At 35.5% G+C, this 25,222-nt stretch overlaps 1 long non-coding RNA gene across 1 annotated transcript; it reads left to right on the top strand.

Moving 5' to 3' along the window:
• Nucleotides 1–5,514: 5,514 nt before the first annotated feature.
• LOC126725998 (uncharacterized) lies at nt 5,515–20,319 on the top strand. Its single transcript, XR_007655665.1, has 4 exons — nt 5,515–5,676; nt 11,372–11,742; nt 11,861–11,972; nt 19,695–20,319. It is a non-coding gene; the product is annotated as an uncharacterized LOC126725998 (long non-coding RNA).
• The last annotated feature ends 4,903 nt before the right edge of the window (nt 20,320–25,222 follow it).

The following is a 25,222-nucleotide window of genomic DNA, read 5'->3' as shown; positions in this document are numbered from 1 at the left end:
ATTGACGAAGTCAGGGCGACAGCCAATCAAAGACTTGCACAGTACCAGGACCGCATGGCCAAGCACTACAATTCCCGAGTCCAACATAGAGACTTTCAGGTTGGAGATCTTGTTCTAAGGAAAGTCATGGGCGCTGCTAAAGACCCTACCCATGGGAAACTCAGCCCCAACTGGGAAGGACCCTACCGAATCACGTCATGACAAAGGAAAGGCACCTACCACTTAGAGGCATTGGACGGACGGAAACTGCACCATCCATGGAATGCCGAGCACCTGCGGAAGTATTACCAGTAGAGAGGATGGCATAGAAAGCAACACCCTTTTACTTCTAGTTTACCTTAGTTAATTCTAGCTATGCTCCTTAGTTTTTCCATTTACTTTAGTTTTTGCTACAATGCTCTTTTAAAACCCAAAGGGCAGGTCTTTTTCCTTTAAAGAACTACTTTTCCTACGAATGCATGGCTTATCATAATAAGAGTAGTTTATTCAAGTATGTATAAGGTGTCTACCTACAAAAAATCATTAAGTCCATAGAATGGACGAGTTTATCATCAAGTCCACAAAGTGGACAAGTTTATCATTAACGTCCACAAAGTGGACGACTTTATTAAGTCCATAAAGTGGACGACTTCATCCCAGAAGGATGAAAAATCATTAAGTCCATAGAATGGACGAGTTTATCATCAAGTCCACAAAGTGGACGAGTTTATTATTAACATCCACAAAGTGGATGACTTTATTAAGTCTATAAAGTGGACGACTTCATCCCAAGAGGATGAAAAATCATTAAGTCCATAGAGTGAACAAGTTTCTCATTAAGCCCACAAAGTGGACGAGTTTATTATTAATGTCCAGAAAGTGGACAACTTTGTTAAAGTCCATAAAGTGGACGACCTCATCCCAAGAGGATGAAAAATCATTAAGTCCATAGAATGGACAAGTTTATCATTAAAGTCCACAATGTGGACGAGTTTATTATTAATGTCCATAAAGTGGACGACTTTGTTAAAGTCCATAAAGTGGACGACCTCATCCTAGGGGGATGAAAAATCATTATCCATAAAGTGGACGACTTCGTCCCAAGAGGATGAAAAATTATCGTCCATAAAATGGAAGAGCTTATCATTGAGTCCACAAAGTGGACAAGCTTATTAGTAATACCCATAAAATAGACGACTGTGTTAAGTCCCCAAGGCGGACGAGTTCGTAAAATTGATGAGTTTATCCACCAAAAGACATGACTAGTATTATTAAAAGGTTTCCAAGGCGATAGTTTTATTATAAAGTTCCTGAATGAATAAGTCTACTGAGAAGGGAGATTGAGATTGTTTAAATCCATTAAACAAAGGGACAAACAAATTCGAATATGTCCATGAAATATACGAATACAGGACATAAGGATGTCTCAAGGCTATAAAGTTCATAGGGTGACGAGTTTACTACAAGACAGGTTTGTCCTAGTTCACTAAAAACAAACATATCCTTGCATACAAGCATGGGAAATAAAGATACAAGTGCTAACTAGTAGAAAACTAGACAATGTTAAAGACAACGGGCATAAGATATTGTATATAAAATGAAGTCTTTACAAATAGAGCCCAAAAAACACTAGGGCATTTAAACATTGTTTGAAAATTAAATGAAATATACAAGTTACAAAAAAAATAAGGCTAGGGCTAAACAACAGGAGCGTCATTCAGAGTCTCGTCATCTTTATCTTGAGTAGGAGGGTTCTCCACGTCTAAGAGCTTAATGGACGGGTTGGAAGTGGTGACAGGAGGATTCACAGCAGGTTGAGCAAGGATGACGCCATTATCCTTGGGAGGGAGATCTGACTCAGTAGAGTCGTCACTCTTACCAGTGACGGCGTCACCAGCAAGTGTCGACGGCATGGGTCATCCATGGTAATCCCGGATAGATCCAAGTCTGGGAAGGAGGATGCGACTTGTTTAAGGCAGTCTTTAAACCCAATACCATAATATTCAGCACAGGAGTCGATGAATGATTGCGATGCCTTGAATTCTGTAACGGCGTCGGCCCCAACCTTCTCCACCTACCGGTGCAAGGTCAACAGCTATCCCTATAGCGTCTCCTTCTAATGACCTGCCTCCTCCAACTTCTCCTTTGTCTCCTTCAGCTTACCATTTAGAGTACGGAGGGCATCCTTTTATTGCTCCTGCTCATTCAATAAGTTTGTATTATACTTCCTAACTTGGGTGACGACCCCCTCCTTGGCAACACATCGGTCCTGAAGTGCCTTAACACACACCAAGGCCTAAAAAGGATACAGTCGTCATTCAATGAACAAAAAGAAACGGGATAAAATTAGCCAAGAAAGTAAGCTTACCCGAGTAAGGTCAAAAAGAGCTGACGCCCCCAGCTCCTTCGTCCTTAGCTCAGCACAGAGCTCCACATCCGTCGGCTTCACAAGGGATCCCACTTCCTCGATGGCGTAGTCCTTGTGGGTGAGAAGGCGACGGGGTCCCTCAACGACGGGACCAGTCGAAATCATCATTCCCTTACCCGCGTCGCGACTTAACTTGAGGGGTGATTTCTTCTTGGGGTGTGCATCCCTAGGAATGACGGCTGCCTTTTTAAGAGGACGATCGTCCTTCCCGTTAGCCTTACTTTTGGTCGAACCCTTAGAGACGGCCTTGGGGGCTGACGAGGACGCCTCCTCCTTTCCCTTGGCTCTCCTTTCCTCCTCTTTCTTACGGGCAGCAGTTGCCTTCACCCTTTGCCTAGCTGCCTCCATTTCTGCAAAAGACAACAAACGTGCATTAGAAAAACAGACGGCAAGAATAAAACTGACGGGGATGGTAGAAAATCTACTTACGACGACGAGAGTATTCATCCAATCTACGAGCTTTAGGCGTTGGTTCCGGGCCCCTGCAGTATGAAGAAAGAGTGTCAAGAGTGACTAAGTCCCTACACTTTCGTTGCTCAAATAGGATGTCGAGAACTCGATGGATGAATTCCTTCTGCTCGTCAATTATGTGAGGACAAGCGCTGGCTGAAAAGAGAAACAAAATGACGACATTAAAGCACTTCGAAAATGAATGAAATAATAGAAGCAAAGGCTAATGGGTTAAAAACAAATAAAAGTCGTTGAAGCTAAAACCTGAGTCTTTAACTATTCCCCAGGTATTGTTAAAACCATGGGGCATTGTAACCCATTCTTCTGGACGACATACCCAATCCGTCTCCTAAATAAAAAAAGTATCTACTTTTCCATCTCTTATTAGAGTCTAGCATATCAGAAACAAGTCTCAAGTCCTTATTTTGGGCAGCGAAATGATATATTCCCTAGGAAGAGACGATGTGCTAGGTTTTGTAGCAGTAGAAGAACTTGTCTAATGAAAGCTGATGGTTCCCACCACTTAGACAACTCCAAAGGATTTCAGAACTTATGAAGATCCTTTAGGCGTTCGGAGCGATCTGGCTGACGAACAATCCCATGAAATCAACTAGCTGACGGTGCAAGGTCGTCAGTGGTAGTCTTAGTCCCATAGCAAACATAACGTCATGCATGCCGACGTTTGCGGTCCTCCCTGAGTAGCATCTTTCGTTTTTTCTAAGGAGACAGATTGGGATATGGTTTGAGATCTGGTAATGGGTACATAACTCCTTAAAGACCCTATCACTCATCTTTGGTAGAAATTTATTATGGTCCAATTTTCGAGAAGGATGAAGGGACGGTTGCCTCCAAGACTTCCTGAAGTTCCCTCATAGGATTCCTCATCACCTTCATCTCCATCTCCGTCACTATCTCTCTCCTCAACTTCACCTTCCCCATTTACCATTTCTTCCTCACTTACTATTTCTTCCTCACCTTCCTCTCCATACCTTCCAACTTCTTCGTTAGGAGATTGGACTGATGTTTCCCTCTTTGACAACTAGGAGAAGCTTTCAGGCTCATGACTTGAACCAAAGACCTCGTCGTAGCCTACTCCTTTGCAGACTGACGACTGCTCACTCGACGCTTCTTTAGATATTTGACTACCTGCAAGCGATGGATTCATTCTAAGAACCTAAGCTGATGGCCTCACTACTGAATCAATTAACCAGAATGAAAAATACAAGGCAAAAGAAAAGTAAAAAAAAGAAAACTTACAAGTAAAAGTCTCCTCGGAAAAAAGGGATGGCGTTATAGTAATGATCGTAGCAAGAGTGGCGCGATCAGCAGGCTGACGGAGGTGAAAATCACAAGGCGACGAGCTTTTTCTCAAAGATTAGCAAGGTTGAAATGAGAGAAATGAGGGAAGGAAACGAAATATATATAAGGGAAAATATGCACGGAAGACGAAGTGACGCCCTCATCCAGAAGCGGAGTCAATTAAGATACGCCACCTGTTCAGGCATTTAATAATGACTGCTCAAGGAGTCCCCCATAAATGATTTTCTCTCTCTTGTCTAAACAAAAGAAAATTAACAATAAAACTCAACTCCGTAACCCGTCAGCTCAAGCTAATGAGGCTATGGAGTAGGGGACAGTTGATAAGGATAAAATTGTAATGTTGAAATGAAAAGGCATAAGGCAACGCCCCAAAACCTGTCGGTCTCACTTATGCTCATAGGCAAGCAATGGTAGGAAGTCTACGGCTTTCCCTCAAGGTTGACGGGAGCACCCTGGGTGACTAAGAGGGAAGGCTGACGACAATAAGCTGAAGGGGATACGCATTAAGTGCTTGAATAAGGAAATATCTTAACTGAAGGGGATGTGGCATTACTTGGTCCCCACACATGCTTGAATAAGGAAATATCTTGTACTCCACGTTTAGTGTTAATCAAAAGGACTCCTACAAGGAAAGGGCTCCGCAAAATGCGCTCATGGAGACTCTTATAAGGAAAAGATCTCTAAGCCAAGGAAGAGATGTCAATCCTCTACTACTATAAAAGCCATAATACCCTCACTAACCAAGGTACGCATAATTTACCCCGGCTCTGGCACTCAAGAGTTGTGAGAAATTCTAACTTGACATTCGGAGGGTATTTGGCTGGTACCACATTGGTATTCTCCGTTAGGCCTTCACTTTTTGTGATGCGCAAGTGTTGTTTCGAGCACGTGAGGACCATGTGACTTACTGTTAGTTTTTTGGCATCATCAGACAAAATATGTTACATACCTTGCATGGTAATCCATTAAAGATAGTAAAATTAATTTGCATTTAATTAATTTATTTTCTAAGTAATTTTTAAATCACAACATGTGTAATGAAAAAGATTTTTCCATTCTTCTAAAAAAAAAAAGAAGATTTTTCCCTCACTCACTAGTGTGTATATATATCCTCACGGACAAAATTAAGGTATAATACCTTAGGTGCTGTTCTTTAAATTCTTCTTTAAGTTTTTTTTTTTTTTGATTGACTCTTTAAGTTTTAATCATGTGGTTACTTAACTAAAAAATACATTTTCATCTCAAAAAAAAATTTCACATAAAAAAAATCTAAAAATGAGAACATAAAGAACCGCACTAATTACTGTACTTTTTGAGTCTTCCCATATATCCACCACCCCTTTTATTCAGTGATATCATGGGTAGTGCGACGGTTTGGTTTGGTTTACGCAAAATGGGAAAGGTGAGGGGAAGGGGATGATGTTCCAGTTCCACAATGCTACTGACTGAGAAAAGGGTTTAACCAAACGAATTGCTGCTGCTATTGGTGAGCATTTCAGGTAACAAACGCTCAGCAGTCAAATAAATTTGCTTATCTATACGTTTGGGCTTAGGCATCGATTATAGGCAGTAGGCTGTTTAACCTTGGCTTGTTAGTTACTGATCCACATTTCTCTTGAAAAGATTTCTGTCACATAGCCCTTTATGGGTTTCGAGCCGATATGATCTTCAAGATATCTTGACAGTAATTGGGCTCGGTTGGGACGTATCGTCATATTTCTTTTTCTTAAAAGTGACAAGGAAATATATACCAGTAAAGGATCTTGAAATTGAAGTGTAAAATCATCTTTAAACTAGTACAGGATTTAATTTTTGCTGGATTAGAGCTTGGAAAAGGAGTAAGGGTGGTAGATTAGCCTTAAAGCTTGTAAAATAGTCTGTCATGACATAAGAAGTATATTCTTTGTATGGTCACTGTGTATCAGTGGGTTTCATTTGCTGTATTGTTTCTGGAGCCTTTGATGCCTAATCTCATAGCAGGTTGAAGAGTAAAAGCACAACTCTAGTACATTGTTGATAATTTATAGTTGAATATGAGTTCTTCTTAAGTCATATCTGATTCCTTTCTTTCTTTTATCAATTAATATTGAAATCCAAAATCCTGTACCTTCCTATTTGACCCCAAGTATTATCACTCACCTAAGTCATTGTGAAATTTAATATACATTTTCGGGCTTGAATTGATCTCTAATGGATTATTTGAGAAGTCTGTCATTTCCATTGATCCTGCTTTGTTAGTGATTATAAATGCATACATTAATTCTGGGAATTTGTAAGTGTTGCTTTCTCTTTCCCATATAAACTTAATAACTAGAAGAAGAAATGTAATGAGTTCTTGCCTCGCTATATATATATATATATATACTAGCCTCATCACACATGTTCTTCGAGCATGTGATGAGGCTCTTTTTTTATTTATTTTTTTAAATCTAAAGTCTGTTCTAGCTATGTATGTTGTGGACTATAATACTTACCTATAGTTAGGTCTTGCACTTTTGTAGGACCAGGTCCCTATTATGAACTGTAAACTAATACCCTTGCATTTACTGTGATCATTCATGGGTTACTTTCATATGTTATGATAAAGTTTTTTATTATAGACAGAAAGGGATTATACAGGGAAACCTGCGTCATCCTCGTTGGACAAGTTATAGCTTGATCAGGTTTTGTGTTCCAAATTTAGGTTTGTCACAAATTATGAATACAGTTATGATTTGAATGAATTTGTTCAGAAAAAAGAGAGTGCATTTTTTCTCAAATGAGTATAACATTGAAAGGATCAAAACTGCAAGTCTGTGAGCTTGAATATTTACTTGAGTAAGTATGTGCTTAGGTTTCTTTCTTCTTCTTCAACCACCTCATTACCAACACATTACTATCATTTTCTTCTTGTTCTCTTTAATATCAACACTATTAATCTTCTTAATATTCTTAAGTTAAACAAGATTCAAGATTGATAGCCCTAGCAAACCCATAATAAAATCCTAAGTACTCATTAACTAGAATTTAATAACCCTTGGACCCTTCATCATTAATCCTTTAAAAGTATGCATGATAGTTGTCACTAGTCCTTTTTTATTTTATTTTTTATTTTTTTTTTAAACCTTCCGAAGAGCAATTGATTATTTTTTGCCATTCTTTTCCCCCTTCATACAAAAGCATTAGAATTTTTTGGTTTAAATATGAATCAGGAAGACTTGAAAAAGAACTACAAGTTCCTTTTTAGTTTTGAACCTAATTTAAAAATCCTGTTCTTTTGACTGACGTACAAACCACTTCTAAATATTGATAAAAATTGCTCAAAGCACCCCTAAGTACTTTGGTTGTTGGACTTGATCATAACTCAGACAAAGCACCAATGGTATAGACTTTAGATGCTTTGAGTTGTTGCGGAATCTGGTTTTTGGAGATTGATGAGATGTTAATTCATATACTACCATTCTTGATCATACATGTCTTCAGTGATGCATTTTAATGCTCCATTATTGTTAGCATATCCAGAGCCATTGGTTAAGATATGATTCCTTACCTTAACCATTAAGATTATTACAAAAGTGGCAATCTCTCTGTCTCTCTATCTGGTTGAGGCATTAAGGTTTATCTTTCTTTAGCCAATGATGGCCAAGTGGATGGTTAGAAATCATTTGGTTTCTAAGACTAGGATATACTTGTTAATATGCATTTTTGCAGGTGATTATGATGTAATTTCATCTTTACATGTATTAAGAAAAGAAACGAGCAAAATGGAGATTAGTGAAGAATCAATTCCACCTTACATACTTTGTCGTTTTACAGAAAACGTTTTGGCCATGTTGCAAAACAGATTTAGCATTACATGCAGCGTTACATTTTCGCTGATTGACAGCTATAGAAACCACCTATGGCAGGTGTTATCACATAAGCCCTTTGGTTACATGCAGCTTTCTGGATCACCTCTATATAAAGTAAAGTTGCCCCAGAGTCTATTCACAAATCCATCCATCACAACTCAATTTTGAAGTTTTTAATTCCCATTAGAGTTACCAAATTCTATTTTCTTCTCAGAAGATCCTAGAAATAGTTGAAGTTTCATAATAGAACATGATTTTATCATGGTAGCTTGTTGACACACACGGCGACTGTTACTTATCAGGATGCTGTAAAGATAGAATCCCCACCTTACTCTGTAAGTTTTTGACATCAGAACTACCTGATACCATACCACGTTTTTTGATAAAAATTTTACTCAGATTAGTATTATACAGCAAATATAGTTGCTTTTTTGATTTTCATAAAATTATGTACTTGATTTCTCTACTGATGTTTAAATATTGTGCAGAAGTCTCATGTTATCATTTTTTTATTAAAAAAATTGGACCATGGGTTAATCTCATGTGTTTGTTCAAACCATTTTTATCAGTAGATTGTGTCTCTAATTTTACCTGTGGAGCTGAATTTCCTGTGAAACTCATGTTCTTCTTACCTTTAAGGCTTTCTTTTTATGATGTAGTTTATTAAAAGTTATTTGCTAATATGAGCAGTGTTGTGGTTGTGTGAGATGAAAGTTCTAAATGAAAAAAGGAAGATAAGGAAAAAAGGTAAAATAGAAAATCTCATGCTCTTATGGAACATTTGGTTTTCATTAACCTAATAGGAATGATATAATTCAAGTTGCTGTTGCATAATGACAATTGACAATGATCATGATTGTGATAGATTATCGTAATTGGCATTGTTCTTGTCAATTGTCATGTAAAATTATACCCAGCCAATATCATGGTTGGTTTATAATAACCTTTACTTTTGTTTTCTTGGTCGGAGTCTATGATTGTTTTAGAAGTGGAGATTTAGGGGTTGTTTGGATTTGTGGGTTTCCATCACTCATCACCCTACTTCCATCACTCATCACCCAAAATAAGTAGGTCCCACAGAGAAGGTGCTTGTTTGGATGGGTTTTGGGGTTTTGTTTCCATCACTTAGTTCTCCCCAAACCGGTTAATGAGTTACTAAAAACAAAAACAAGTTTTAGGTGTTTTTGAATTACAAAAACAAAGTAATGGATGACAATTTCGTAAATACCCTCACATCAGCAAGCCCCACGGTCAGAGAAGAGTTAAATCCGCAGCTCCTTTTTGTACTCCCCACCAACGGCTCTAATGAGCATTTGCTTCCACAACTACAGCCCCATCTGCACAGCCACATCACTACAGTCCCATCTTTCTTCACTTCCTCAAAGTGTGGGTCCCACATTTTTGAGTTTTTTGATTTGAAAACATAACTGGGTTTAGGTGCCAAACCTGGTTTAGGAGATGTTTGGGGATTTTTAGGTGATAGGAAATGAGTTATAGGGTGATGAGTGATGAATGATGATATTTGAGTGATGAGTGATGATATTTTTCCACCCAAACAAGGCCTTAGTCTCTATTTTTGGTAAAGACTACATCTAGCTTTGCATACAAAGGATGTTTTGGAAATACAGTGATTTCACCAATCGTACACATTTTATTCCTTTTCTGGTTTTCTTGTGGCTTTTTCATACGTAGGTAGTATATGGACAGAAGTACAAATTACCAACAGTGTACTTAGGAATAGATTGTGAAGTGCAGAATTGGCATGACCTTTAGCCCTCTTAATTCTATGGGGTCTTGCCATGGTCTTTTATTCTAACATAAGGGCTTGGTATGGACTTGTATGTTTTCTCATATTAGTTCTTTAATAACCTTGTCAAAATGTGTTTCAGTTTTTTCTCTTTAGTGGCTTTGTTCCTAATTGACCTTCTTTAAAAGCTGATATTGTTTTAAATATAATTAGGAAAATGATTCTGCTATCTCCACAAAATTCTTTTCTACCTTTTATGGTATTTATGTTGATTCTGCGGTAGAAATTACATTTTCTGCATTAAGCAACATTAAATTTTTGTGAGGGAGGAAAATATCTCTAGAAGATTGAAATTTAGCATTGTCTCCCTCATTTATCTAACAGAGAAACTAATTGTACCTTAATTATTTCCAGAAATGATTAATTGAATGGCTTAAATATGAATAACATGATAGATTTATTTATAGTGGAAAATTAATTCCATGCTTCACATTTAGATCATATGTGCCAACTATGTTCTTCCTTTAAATTATTTTGAATCACTAGGTGGTAACCCTATAATCTTTGAGTTATAATGCTAGTGAATCAACTTTGATTGATGGCAATTTACTGGTGTCCATTGTTCTGTTTTCAATCGTCTTTGGAATTGAATGGGGAAGATGAAAAAGTATGACATTTCTGGAAAATATTTAAAACGTGCATTATGATTTATGTTATCTTAATGAAGCATAGAGGGAAAACCTACCTCAGAATATCAATCATTTTTTTATGAGTAATTTCATTTTTTTGTAATCACTATAGGTGTGAATAAGCAGCCCCCAATAAATGATGAGACATAGCAGTGGCTGCTAAGTGAATTCTGTAATTTATATGATAACATTCCACTGGAACAGAGTTTTCTAGTGGGGATAGTACTATGTGTGGATTCTGAATTCAAATTTGTATGTGGGAATTGACTGCTTTACATGATCATACTGCTATGCTCTCTAGCATTTTTGTCGCAAGACAAATGATAAATTGGGTCATTTCCTGAAGCACAATATGACGTTATGTGTTCCTTTGTTGCACTTGATTAGTTTTTTCTTTTCGTTGCCTATTTGGGACTTGGGAGTTAGAAGCTATTATAAGGAATAGACTCCTTTTTTTTTGATAACCAAGGAAGAAAGACTCCTAGTGGACTATATCCATGTATAGAAACAATACGGTTATATCAAGGACCTAATCAAGCACATTCAACATGACATTATAGTATCTGAGCATGTAATTTACTTGGCTCTTTTGCTGAAATTCCCATTCAAGTTCCTTCCTAAATAGAGCACAGTGGGTTCTATATGTTTAAGTTTCTCCATGGTGAATATTTTGATTTCAAATCCTCTATTTCCTAATAATGATATTTCAATGTTAGATCTCCTGTAGTGCACATGTTATATTGTGGGTTTGCAAAAATAAAAATACTCGTGGTTTATAATTAGCTATGACATTTAGTTTTACTATCTTCTATAATGAATATAATTTGACTATTTTCATTGTATATGACCGTAGTCCTTTGTTTCTGTGTGGACCAAGCCATACTTCTTCACTTTGAAAGAGTTAAATGAAGAAACTTGTTTGATGCAGGATGGACGTGAGGGGGGCTTTGATCAACATGGTATTACCAAAGAGGTGAGGTCCAAACAAGAGATGGCATCACGGTGGCAATGTCCTAGAGTGAATGACCAACAGGTTCTAGCCAGGATGAAAATCATTATTGGAGCACAAGATTCATCAATTTCAACAGCTCTTTTTTACTCAGATTCCAAACATTATTACAATCTTTTACTCAAATCCCAAACATTACGTATACCTAATTTTAAAAGTAATAAACTATAAAATATATCATTTCACAACCCACACAAAACGCCACAAAACCCCCAACAACAAATATTTTACTTTCTGTGTATTCACCAACCACATATCATGGAACTAAGTGGAGGATTGTACTTCCAAAGGTGAGGGTTTCTACTTTTCTTTTTAAATTTTGTACTCAGATTTGCACCCAATTCTTTTCCTAGTGGCTCACATTTTTTAACTTCAAATATTTGTGTTTTGAAATAATTTCTATTGCAGCCTGTGAGTGTGAGACATGAGGAGTTAGAAAGGATTAAAAAAGATGGTGGCCATATTGTTTATCGAGATGGCTTACGAGTTCATGGAATCCTCCATATGTCTCGCTCACTAGGTAATCTTTTAAATGCAAAATCTTAAATGCATGTGATGAACTTGTCATCGTCTTGTTGTAATTTATGATAAGGGTCAGAGTACTGTGTACAATATTACATTATATGTTCTCACATTATTACAGCGATCTCTTGCCTTATTTTGGCTTTAAAAAAAAAAAAAAAAAAAATCTTGTTTGTAAGGTGACTGGGAAAAGAAAAGGCTAGAATCCAATGTCATATAAAGTTTTCCAAGAGCTTGATCGCAGTTAGTCCTAGAATGCTAGTTGTTAACTTCCAAGTTCCAAGATGGAGATTTGTCATTTGGCTTAACAGAACCTTCTTAAATAAACTTTAACTGGTTTTGTGGCTTTGATCTTCTTCTTTTCCTTTTTTTTAAAAAAAAAAAAAGCTTTTTCTATTTCAGTATATCACGTTTCATATAATTTGGTAGAGATGATATTGGATATGGATTGGTGATATTATGTGATTGAGATAAAAGCTACATGCAATTTTTTTTTTTTTAAACTAATTTGCTTGTGTAAAGCCTCACCCTTTTTTTTTCTTGCTTGGTTTTATGCTCTTTTCATTCTTTTTTCTTCTGAAAAAGAGAAACAAGTAAAACAGCGAACCAATATCTACTTTTACTTGTATGGTCGGACCATGCAATTTGATTGTGATCTAAACTGCCCAATACCAATGCCCAAATCTACACAAAATGAATGTAATTAGTGTCACATCAATAATATAATAAATATTTTTCAATTAACTTTTTGTCTTGTTTTTAAAAGTTGACATGTTTATAATAATATTAAAATTTGTAATATTCCTAACATCACTCTATTCTTTTAGAATTATCCTTTTTGCAAGAAGACTTAGCCAAATAATTATGATTATCTAACAAATGAAATAAAAAGAAAAATCTCATTGGGGTTTGATTTACAACTGTACAAAGTGAGTCTATGGGTGTTGCAATTGCTTTGCACTTTCTCTTCTGGTTGGGGTAATTTGTATTTTTGTTTCCTCAAATATGAGATTCTAGCTAGTACCCTTTATGAGGAAGTGGAGAAGAATCTTGTGATTTTTTTTATTCCTTAATGATTTTTTTAAAATTTATATATAATTGAAGTCTAACTTTAGAAATTGAATGAGATAATATTTTGGTTTGAGCTGCTTGAGGATGATACTCACGCCCTCCATGTTTTCTATTCCGATGGCAATATTCCTTTGGATTAAGTAGAAGGGAAAAGACAAAATGTGAGATGCTATTGAGGACAAAATAGGACAGTTCTTCATTGACACATAAAGATGATGTATTAGCAATAGAGTTGCCATTGAGCTGGTATTTTGTTTGCGTTTTTCAGTGGAACAAATACTAAGCAAGTTTTTTATTTTATTTTATTGTAACCAATAGAGGACTATGTATTGAGTTTGTTATAGGATATAGATATCAGTGTTTGTATTACAAAGCATTGTAGTTTTGTAAATATAGAGCTAAACTACAGTAGTTTAGTTTAGCTTAGTTTAGATAGCCATAACCATAAACGGTTGTCGTTTTGTATACAGGTTAATGAGTTTGTTATCTCTTATTCCACGTGTACAGTTTGGATTGGTTAGGCAGTTATTTTTCTGTTACTCAGCTTTCCCGTCTCTGTTCTCACTATATAAAGAACAGAGCATTGTAAACTTATCAATTAATTCAATATACAAGTTTCACATCATTCTTTTCTCTCTCTCTCTGAGTTTTCATTCCACCATTGATGTATCTTCAAAGCTTGTATGGAATTCAACATGGTATCAGAGCTTGAACTAGGTCAGAGATCATTCAAGTATGGTATTCTGAAATTTCCTAGTTCAATTACGTTCTTCTTTGATTTCTTAGTGCTTCTTTCAGATCAACTAGAAATTTACTTGTTGTATTTCTGTTGATTCTTGCATTAAGTTCATCATCTTTGAGGTTTCAATTCTTTTAGTGTGTTGAAATCTTGTTTTGTTCTTCCGTTGATAATTGAAATTGAAATATTCAATCTTAGGGTTTCAATTCAATTTTTTTTTTTTTTTTCGATCCTAGGGTTATTCCATTCCCAATTTACTGTTTTCTTTGTGATCTCATCAAGATTGTGAATTACATCTTGATTGTCACACAGAATCCAAATTCTTGTTTCTTGAAGAATTCTCAAAGAAAATCAATTCTTGATTTTTCTTTTCAATTCTTGGTTTTAGTTGCTTGAGACCTTGAATTTTCGTCATTTCTCCTTGATAAGCATGACTGAGAGTACCTCTAGTGCTACTGCTCCTATTGTCCAACCTTGGGAAAACACATCTAGCCCCTATTTTCTATCCAGTGGTGATAATCCAGGAGTTTCTTTAGTGGTTCAACACCTCACTGAAGAAAACTATAACATCTAGAGTAGGGCGATCCTTATTTCTTTGGATGCCAAAACTAAATTGGGCTTCATTGATGGTTCTATCCCTAAGCCTCAATCTGTTGATCACCCAAATTACACAGCATGGAATAAATGCAATAGTACAGTCCTAGCTTGGCTGTTTAATTCTGTTTCCAAGGAGTTGCAGTCAAGTATAGTTTATTTCAAGACTGCCAGAGATGTATGGATTGATCTGCAAAACAGGTTTGGGCAAGGAAATGGACCTACAATTTTTGACTTGAGAAAGGAAATTAGTTCATTGACTCAAGAGGATTTAACAATCAATGCGTATTATGCCAAATTTAAAGGTCTTTGGGATGAATTCTCCAATTATAGGACATGTACATGTGGTCATCAAGTTGAGGAATGTACCATGTCATTCTTGATGGGGTTGAATGAGACATATGCAGCTGTCAGGAGCCAAATTTTGCTTATGGAGCCTGTGCCTACCTTAAGCAAAGTGTTCTCTCTTCTACTGCAAGATGAGAAGCAGAGAAAAGTAGGTGCTGGGAAGAAGGCCTTGGTTGATACATCAGCAGCTTTAGCAGCTTTTGGGTCTAAACCTGGTAACACCAAGACCTTTGTTAAGTTCAAGAATGGCAGGCCACAATGCACTCATTCTGGAGCCATGGGGCATGTTGTTGACAAGTGCTACAAGTTACATGGATATCCTCCTGGGTATAAGTTCAAAAACAAAGGTGGTCAACCTTTTGCAAACACTGTCGTTGCTGCTGAAGATCATATCAGTGAACCTGTTGCTCTAACCAAGGCTCAATATCAGCAATTGATTGGTTTGTTGAACTCTCAATGTCACTTTGGCACTCAAGCACCACCAAAGGCATGTTTGGCAAATGCTTATCAAGTTGCCACCATCATTACTCAGCCTTCAATGGATGTTCAAGCCCAAACCTTATCAGGTATTTGTTTTTCCCCTTCCCTTGAGCATTCAGTCTTTTCTTCCAGTGTAAATACCTCTCATATTAGTTCATATGATTGGATTCTTGATAGTGGTGCAACAGACCACATGGTACATTCCATTCACTTCTTCACTTCTGTCACTTCTTCTGTTCAGATTTCAGTTAGACTCCCTAATGGTGAAATGGTTAAGGTGACTCATGTTGGAACTGTTAAAATCTCAGCCACATTGATTCTAGAAAATGTTCTTTGCATTCCTACCTTTTCTTTCAATCTTATTTCCATAAGCAAACTAACCCAAAACCCTTCATGTTGTTGCATCTTCCTTTCTCATTACTGTTTTCTCTAGGACTTACTGCATTGGAAGATGATTGGGTTGGGTAAGAGACATGGAGGGCTGTATATCTTGCAGTGCAATGATTCCATCACCTTAACGTCTTCTGTTTCAGAGGTTCTATCCAAATTACCATCTTTCCTTTGTAATAAACGTGTCAATGCCTGTAATCTTGATTCTTCTCCTTTTGTTGCTACTTCAAATGATGTTGTTAGATTGTGGCATTATAGATTGGGTCATCCCTCTTCACAAAGACTAGCTTTGTTGAAACCTATTGTACCTGATCTGACTTCTTGTAATAATAACAACTCCTTTGATTGTCATATCTGCCCTTTATCTAAACAGCACAAATTACCTTTTTCTAAATCCACAAGTGTTTCCTTAGCTTGTTTTGATTTAATCCATGATGATATTTGGGGACCCTATTCTACTCCTTCCTTAAATGGCTCAAAATACTTTCTTACTTTGGTTGATGACCATAGTAGATGCACTTGGGTTTATTTAATGAGGTACAAATCTGATGCTTCTTCTCTAATTCAAACCTTCTTTCAAATGATTCTTAATCAATTCAAAGTGTCCATTAAGGTCATTCGGAGTGATAATGGTCCTGAATTTGCTCTTTCTTCATTTTATGCTTCCAAAGGTGTTTTACATCAACTGTTCTGTGTTGAAACTCCACAGCAAAATGCTGTTGTTGAAAGAAAACACCAGCATCTATTGAATGTTGCTAGAGCCTTGAGATTTCATGCCAACTTACCTTTAAAATTCTGGGGAGATTGTGTTCTCACAGTCACATATCTCATCAACAGGCTTCCTAGTCCTCTTTTAGGCAATCTTACCCCATACCAGAAACTTTTAGGTCATTCCCCTTCATATCAGCACCTTAAATCTTTTGGTTGCCTATGCTATGCCTCTACTTTAACTAGGAACAGATCAAAATTTGATCCTAGAGCAAAGGCATGCATATTTCTTGGTTATCCTTTTGGGACTAAAGGGTATAAGTTGTATGATTTTTCCACTAGAAATATGTTTCTGTCAAGAGATGTTATCTTCAAAGAGACTGTTTTTCCCTTTAAACACTGGCATACTAAACCCATTCCTAGTTCTCCTTCAATTTCTCACAATATCTTTCCATCTCAGTCACATTTTCCAGATTCTATTGCTTCTATTTCTGCTGAATTTTCTCTTCCTTTTAGTTCTGTTGATATTGCTATACCTCCTGATGAATTTCTAGATCTTGTTCACCCTGATCTTGATTCTTCTCATCCTAATCCTGTTATTCCTCATCAACATGAACCTCCCATTCAACCTGACTTCCCTATTGTTCAACCTGACTTACCTCTTGTTAGAAAGTCCACTAGGACTCATAAAACTCCTTCATATCTTCATGACTACCACTTTAGTTTAGCTTCCACTCTCATTCCTAATCATCACTGCAACTTGGCTTCCACTTCTCTACCTTCCCATGATTCAATCTCCAATGACAGTCCAGGTATCCTTTATCCACTTTCCTCAACTCTTTCTTATTCTAAGCTGTCTAATGCACATAGAGTCTTCTCTGTTGCCTTGTCTATTGCCAAGGAACCCACTTCCTATGCTGAAGCTTTACCTAATCCATTGTGGCAAGCTGCCATGAAGGCTGAGATTGATGCACTTCAGGCTAACAAGACTTGGGTCATGGCCAAACTGCCTCCTGGTAAAGTGCCAATTGGGTGCAAGTGGGTATACAAAATCAAGCTTAAAGCTGATGGCTCCATTGAGAGGTACAAGGCTAGATTGGTTGCTAAAGGTTTTACTCAAACTGAGGGAGTTGATTACTTTGAGACCTTCTTTCCTGTGGTGAAATTTGTGACTGTTAGGACCCTTTTGGCTATGGTTGCTGTGTATGGTTGGCATCTGTTCCAATTAGATGTCAACAATGCCTTCTTACATGGGGAATTGACTGAGGAAGTGTATATGGTCCCCCCTCCTGGATTTGGCAGCAAGGGGGAGGTGTGCAAACTCACTAAATCCCTTTATGGATTGAAACAGGCCAGTAGACAATGGTTTGCTAAGCTCTCATCTGCTCTGCTTGATCATGGTTTTATTCAATCTAAATCAGATTACTCTGTCTTCACTAAGGTTAGCAAGGGTTCAATTCTCATCTTGCTAGTCTATGTGGATGACATTTTGATAGTTAGCAATAATGTGGAGGCAGTCAATACTTTCAAGGTTTTCCTAGATGCCAAGTTCAAACTCAAGGATCTTGGTACTTTGAAGTATTTCTTAGGCCTTGAGGTTGCTAGGACTGAGAAAGGTATTAGTTTATGTCAAAGGAAGTTTGTTTTGGAGCTGCTATCTGATACAGATCTGCTAGCAAGTAAGCCTGCTAATGTGCCTATGGATCAATCAACCAAATTTAGGAGTTCAATGGGAGAGGCTGCACCAGATCCATCTTTGTATAGAAGAATTATAGGCAAACTGCTCTATCTGACTCTAACTAGACCTGACATTTGTTACTCAGTGCACAAACTGAGTCAGTTTATGAGTTCACCTCAGATTCCTCATTTACAAGCAGTTTATCAGGTACTTAAGTATCTTAAGAAGACACTAGGGCAGGGTTTATTTCTATCTGCAAGCTCTGAGTTGAAGCTCAAAGCCTACTGTGATGCTGATTGGGCAGCTTGCCCGGACACTAGACGATCAGTTTCAGGATTTTGTGTCTTCCTTGGTGACTCCCTTATATCCTGGAAATGTAAAAAGCAACAAGTAGTGTCCAGATCATCAGCAGAATCTGAGTATCGTGCAATAGCTACTGTCACAAGTGAGCTTGTCTGGTTGTTGGCATTACTCAGAACCTTTGGTTTAGATCACAATCATCCAGCCTCTTTGTATTGTGATAGCAAGGCAGCTCTCTATATTGCTGCAAATCCAGTATTTCACGAACGTACAAAGCACATAGAGGTTGACTGTCACTATATTCGAAGTAAGATTCAAGATGGGGTGATTAAAACTTTTCATGTGCCTACTAGACACCAGATCGCTGACTTCTTCACCAAAGCCCTTGGATACAAGCAATTTTACTTCCTTCTATCCAAGATGAACCTAATCAACATCTATGGTTCATCTTGAGGGGGAGTATTGAGTTTGTTATAGGATATAGATATCAGTGTTTGTATTACAAAGCATTGTAGTTTTGTAAATATAGAGCTAAACTACAGTAGTTTAGTTTAGCTTAGTTTAGATAGCCATAACCATAAACGGTTGTCGTTTTGTATACAGGTTAATGAGTTTGTTATCTCTTATTCCACGTGTACAGTTTGGATTGGTTAGGCAGTTATTTTTCTGTTACTCAGCTTTCCCGTCTTTGTTCTCACTATATAAAGAACAGAGCATTGTAAACTTATCAATTAATTCAATATACAAGTTTCACATCATTCTTTTCTCTCTCTCTCTGAGTTTTCATTACACCATTGATGTATCTTCAAAGCTTGTATGGAATTCAACACTATGCAAGTATGTGTTAGATAGCAAATTCAGGTGAAGGTAATATTGCTTAACGATAGACCTGGCCCGACTCACTTATACAGGAGTTAATAGAAAAAAACTTTTGTTATAAAATTCTGAGAGAGAAACTTTTGTGGTGGAAAGTTTATACTTACATGTGAACTTGTGACACCCAATTAGACCTTACACTCCTAAAAACCTGATAAAGAATGTTAATTTAGGATGTTATTTTTATTTTTAACTTGCCTAGCCCACTGTGTCTAAACCACTACTAACATCAATTGACCCTTCGTGGTGGTTAATAAATTAGAGGTAGATTGAGAATTTTTACAACCATGAGACATTGGTTGGGTTAAAAGTTTTCTTCCAATCTGCTCCAATCTGAATATCATAAAGTTATTTTACATTACTAGAATTAATAATTTACTTTAGGAGAGTAAAATTGTTAGCTTACTAGTTAGACAAATGTGTTTGAGGTTTTTATTAGTAGTAAGTTGTAGACTATTTAATTCTTAAATTTTATCTTCATCTTCTGCTATCCTTATGTGGTCGTTTATTTACTTTGAACATTTTCTTTTATGCAGTATTTCTCCATAAAAAGTGTAATGGGACCAACAACTGAGGTGGAGTCCTCTCTCAAAGAACATAACGCATACCACACCTATAACTACAACCTTTACTATGAACTATGAAGCTAGGGATGAGGAGGCATCATCTTTAGCACTACTAATAGAACATCTTAAACACAAAGAAACAATGTCACAAACGAAGGAACCTCGACCCAACAAGCTATTGCAGCAATTGAGCCTTCATTATCATCAACTGGTAATGTGAAGGGGTTGGACAATAACGAAATGAACATGTCCGACTGCTATTGTTGATCCTGGATTGCTCCCCGAAGTTAACAAGAATTATTATTCTCTTATCGACATGAAGACAAGAGCTAAACCAATACCAATGAGATTTCAAGCATTGATTATTTTGTTTGAAAATTTTCCCCATATGCATAACTGATTTAAAAGTGTATATATGGGAAAAGAAAGATGCATTCTTTGAATTTTTTATTGCTTAGAATTTGAAAAGGTGGGGCGGAAAATTGGAAAAGAAAATCCATTTTCTATACAAGCTGGTTTTGTGTTTCTGGTTATATAATATCGTTCCCGGACCCTTGCAATACTAGAAAATAAAATTATAAATACAGTTTTTGCCTTTTCAAGAATGTATTTTCTTGGTTAAGAAAAAGAGTCATTGTCAATTCCCCTTCATTGGTTAAAAAATGAATCATTAATCTCACAATAACACTTGACTTTTTTTTATTAATTTTTTTTTTTATTTTTTATTTTATAAGTAAAAAGGGTAGGAGGGTGCGAGCAAAGTGTCTTCCCTACGTTAGTAGCATCTTACCTACTAGGTTCTGGTCTGTAAGGAAGGAAATCGTTGAGTCATAGCTGTTATTCTAGCCCTATGAGGGTACTAGTGAGTATTGAGCGGAGGGTGTGAGGTTTTTTCCAAGTGCTTTTTATTGCAAGATTTGACTTTGAGACTTCCATCCCAAATCATTTGAAAGTAAGCCCAATGACCATTAATCACCATCCACAATGGTACTAAGTACTAACATGGTAATACCTATCTCTTTTAAAGAGGAGGAAAAAAAAAAATGAATAATGCAAGTGGCATCTTGACCCATAAAGTATGACTTATTATAAGAAAATTTCGAGGGGGGGGGGGGGGGAGAGAGAGAGAGAGAAGTGCATCTATTATGAGATACGTATTTAATATTTTAATTAGATTTTCATTTTTCAAGAAGTGAATTGAGAGAAGGTTAGGTTGAGTACATATGATCTCAACTGGAATAACACTCATCTATCATTTGAAAGGTCATCGAGTATTATACACTGAAATGAGCATTTGGTCTTGTATGGATGTGTAGCTACTTAGAAGTTAGAACTTATAAAATGGTCCTTCCTCTGAATTCAACATCAAGTCTACTGAAACTAACTGAGAGTCCAAGTATGATCCAAGAAAAGGAATTTTCTTTTATACAATGTCTTCATTCCTAATATGATTTTCAACAAATACTATATTGGAGAGTTTTTTAATAGAATCAAGTTAAGTGGAATTAGTAAATCATAAAAGAATTGATTGTAATGCTTAGCATTCACATTAATCTTTGCAAAATTTAGCCAAATTATAGCTAAATGACCACTTGATTTTGTTTTTGTTTTGTGCTATTTTAGGTAGCATACTTTATATGTGCATCAAACTCTTTCTTCTTTTTCTATTCCCATTTTAATATTATTTTAATTTTTTTATTATATTTTCTCTCCTAAAAATTTCTCTATCCTCTTTCTTCTCTCTTATAGCTCTCCTCTTCCTCCTTCATTGAAACCTTAGAGTAAACCCATCATCGATCATTGGAGTAAACTCATACATGGCTTGAAAACCACTAAAGCAATTGCCCCCATTTCTCGGAACTATAATTGCCACGGAAACCATTGAAGCCACCAAATTCTCCATTGCAAATCAAAACCTATAATCGAACCCTCTCAAATCATTTCCAAAACTGCCAAATAAACCCAAGCCAATCACCACCAATCAAGATGTTGACCCATTATGCAACTCGACGACCCAAACTCCAAGCCATTGATAGCAATGCAAAGCGATTACAAGACTTGAGGGTTTAAGGTTTTGGAGAGCTTCAAGGGAGATGGATTTTGGTATTAAAGAAACTAGTTTAGAACTCTGTATATATACACAGACATAATACACACACACATTATATACTTATATAAGTTTTTACCTAATGTTTAAGTAATGAATTGTTCATAATATTATGTAAAAAGGCTAATAAATTTGAATTATTTTCAGCTTGATAACAAATGACATTGGAAAGCAACATGTTTCTCAAAAAGACATAGGAAACCAAAATCTTTCAAACTATCTTTTCTTCTAATTTTAGATATAGAATTAGTAGATATATGATTGAGTTTTTTTATGGTTCTTTCATATTAGGCTCCTCATATTTTGCACTAAATTAACTCACTTAGCATAAAAATTTTAAAAATTGATTGAGACACATGGCACAAAATTATAGCTTAATTTTATATTTAATTAGATTTTCTCCCATCTTTGGCTTTAAATATGTATAATATATGATGATAGGTGAAATCAAAGGGAAAGTTTGTGTTGGGATTTATGACCTAAAATTTAATTTGTATATGTTTTTTAATTTATGAAGTGCTTTGTCTTTTTGAAATTATGTATGAAGATTGGACCATATGCATTCATTTGACGAATAGTCTAAGGGTTGCATTGAATGTAGTTTAAGTATGTTGATGAGATTAACATATGGAAAATCTAAACTATAATTCCTTGGAACTTATAAACTTTAGTTTGTAGTCAATGATGAAAATTGGGTATTTCATATGATAAGACATTGATATGTCTTGATCATGGAAGTGAAAATTCTAATTGGTATGTTGATGTATTTGGAATATGTTGAACTGACCATTGTGAGTTGTTATTCTATTAACTAATGTCAATCGAACCCACAACTACTAAATGATTTAGCTCACAGTTTTGAGGGAATGGTGGACTTGAATGTGAAATATAGGTTGCTTTGATGTATATAGGAGTGTGATCTTATCAATACCTCAATATATTGGGTAATCACATGTAGAGTTGTGGAAACACTGTTTCTCAAGATGAAATTCATAATCTAGATAAGAGATGAGAAATATCCCATTAAAATAAAATTTAATGAGAATTGATTATTTAGAGTATCAAACTTGATCATTTTAGTAAGGAGTTGCTAAAAATTTTATTCAATGAAATCAGATTCCAAGAAAATAAGAATAATCAAAAGATTAAATTGTGGACTCGAGGACTTAAGCTATATCGTCAATAAAGTAACAGTGATTATTTGACTTTGTTTCCCTATGGATATTTAATGAAGGGGTTAAATGCAATTTTAAGTAGCCTTGTCCTTGTGTAATTAAATAAATTCTAGAGAGAATCTATATTTTTATAGTAGAGTAAAATAATAAAAATATAATTAATAATAACTTAAAACTGGTTATGAGTTAACTAGAGCCCATGGCCCATTGAAACAAGGTTTTTATGTTTACCTTTGGTCCACCTCAAGATATGCATATAAACTCAATGGATGATATAATTTTTGTTCTCTATATACTAGAGATAATAGAGTGTCTGCTACACAAAGAAAGAGAAAGAAAAAAAAAAAAAAAAAATCATATTTTCAGTCTCTTCTAAAGCTTTCCTTGGTACAAAAACTTTCGAGAATTTTGGTTAGGAATAGGCTAACCTTATGGAGCTTGTGTTTTTCTATATAGCTAGATTGATGCTAAAAACACCCCAAATAATTACTCTCCATTTGTTTTGACATTGATGTTTTCTATTAAAAAAAAGAAGTCATTTTTTAAAAATGATTTTTTGAAAAATTATCTCATTTTCCTATATTTGGTAGTGACCTTAAAAAATGAGATAGAATTGTTTTAAATAGTTTCCATATTACCTCTTAACTTTGTTTACTTAGCATGCATGATGTGAAATAGAGTTGTTTTAATGAATATTTTAGTGGAAAATAATCTTTAAAAAGTCATAATTTTAATAGGGTTTTCCATTGATAAAAAATAATTTTCCTTTTAACTTATTTTTTCTAATACTATCAAATCCAGGGAAATGCAAAAAATTGTCTTTACAAGAACCATTGAAACAACGGAGCATTAGACTTATATTAATATTCTTAGAAGTGAATGGAATGTAACGATCGAGAGTTCCTTTTTATTTTTTTTTATTTTTTTTCAATAGTCAAATTATTTAGCAATAAAGTTTTTATCACACATTTAGTATTAAAAAACATTTAGAAATAGAAATTGACAACTAAAATAAATTAAGTAAATCTTCGAACTTCTTATGTACTCACCCAGTTTGACTTTTCAAATAACCTTTCATTAATGAGCATAGGAACCTTTTTTTATTCATGGTTAAGATTTAATCTCATGGCTTTTGTTAATGGATTCTCTTGGGTTCATTTGGTTGGATGATAGAAAAGTGAATGGTTAGAAAATAGGGAGTGAATGGAAAAGTAGAGAGACAGAAAACTTTATTGTTTGGTTTGAGAAGAAAAATGAGAAGATAGAAAATATAAATTGTATAAATTTACTTTTATGCTTCTAGTACTAAGAATTTTATTTTATTTTTTATTTTATAGTATATACAAGAACTAAAATGTTAAAAAAAAAAAAAATACAAACAAACGTAACAAACATGAAACAAGGAGAGGGAAAAAGGCTACAACGTTGAACAGGGGGAGAGCAGATGATAGGTAATTTCCCATCAAACCCACTCCCTCCCCCACTTTTCTCTCTAAATTAGGGAGAAAACCATTTCACCCCAAATGGTGGGCTCAGGAAGAAAACTCTTGGGATCCACCATTTTCCCCCTCCCCTCCAATCCCCAACTCCTCTCCTCGCTTTTCTCCCCATTCAAACAAACCCTTAAGGTGCATATTAAGGTGCATTTAATGTTACATTAAATAATATATTCATACACTTTTTAAAAGGAAAGTAAAATCATGAACAAATATCAAGAAAAGTACCCCCCCAAAAAAAAAAACTATAAATTTATGCAAATGAACCAATAAGTTATTGTCAGTTGTATTTTCTTTTTTGAAAAACCTGCATGACAACTCAAAATTAAGTATGTATTGTCCTATTCTCTCTTAAAAGTTACCATGACTTTTGAGTGAAGTTATGGTATGTTTTTGTGTTAGAATCCCTCTCCCTCTCTCTTGTATGTGTGTGTGTGTGTTTGTTTCTCCAAAAAAAAAAAAAAAAAAACTTGTTCTTTTAGGATATTCTTTAAGAGGACATATTTTATTTATTTAATGATGTATATAATGTCATGTTATTATGGGTTCTAATAAACCCAACTGATAAAATATGTTGTTGTCGAATACAGGATTTGGGTTCGAATTTCGCCTACACCAAAATTAATTGGTTTTTTTTTTTTTTTTGGCTTGATGATACAAAGCTATCATCATAAAATGAATATCATTGATTTAATTTCTATCATATCTATAACAAAAAAT

The sequence above is a fragment of the Quercus robur genome, chromosome 5 (genome assembly GCF_932294415.1).
Source record: "Quercus robur chromosome 5, dhQueRobu3.1, whole genome shotgun sequence".
Lineage (NCBI taxonomy): Eukaryota > Viridiplantae > Streptophyta > Magnoliopsida > Fagales > Fagaceae > Quercus > Quercus robur.
The sequence above is the reverse complement of the archived record's forward strand: the minus strand, read 5'-3'. Positions and strand labels throughout refer to the sequence as shown.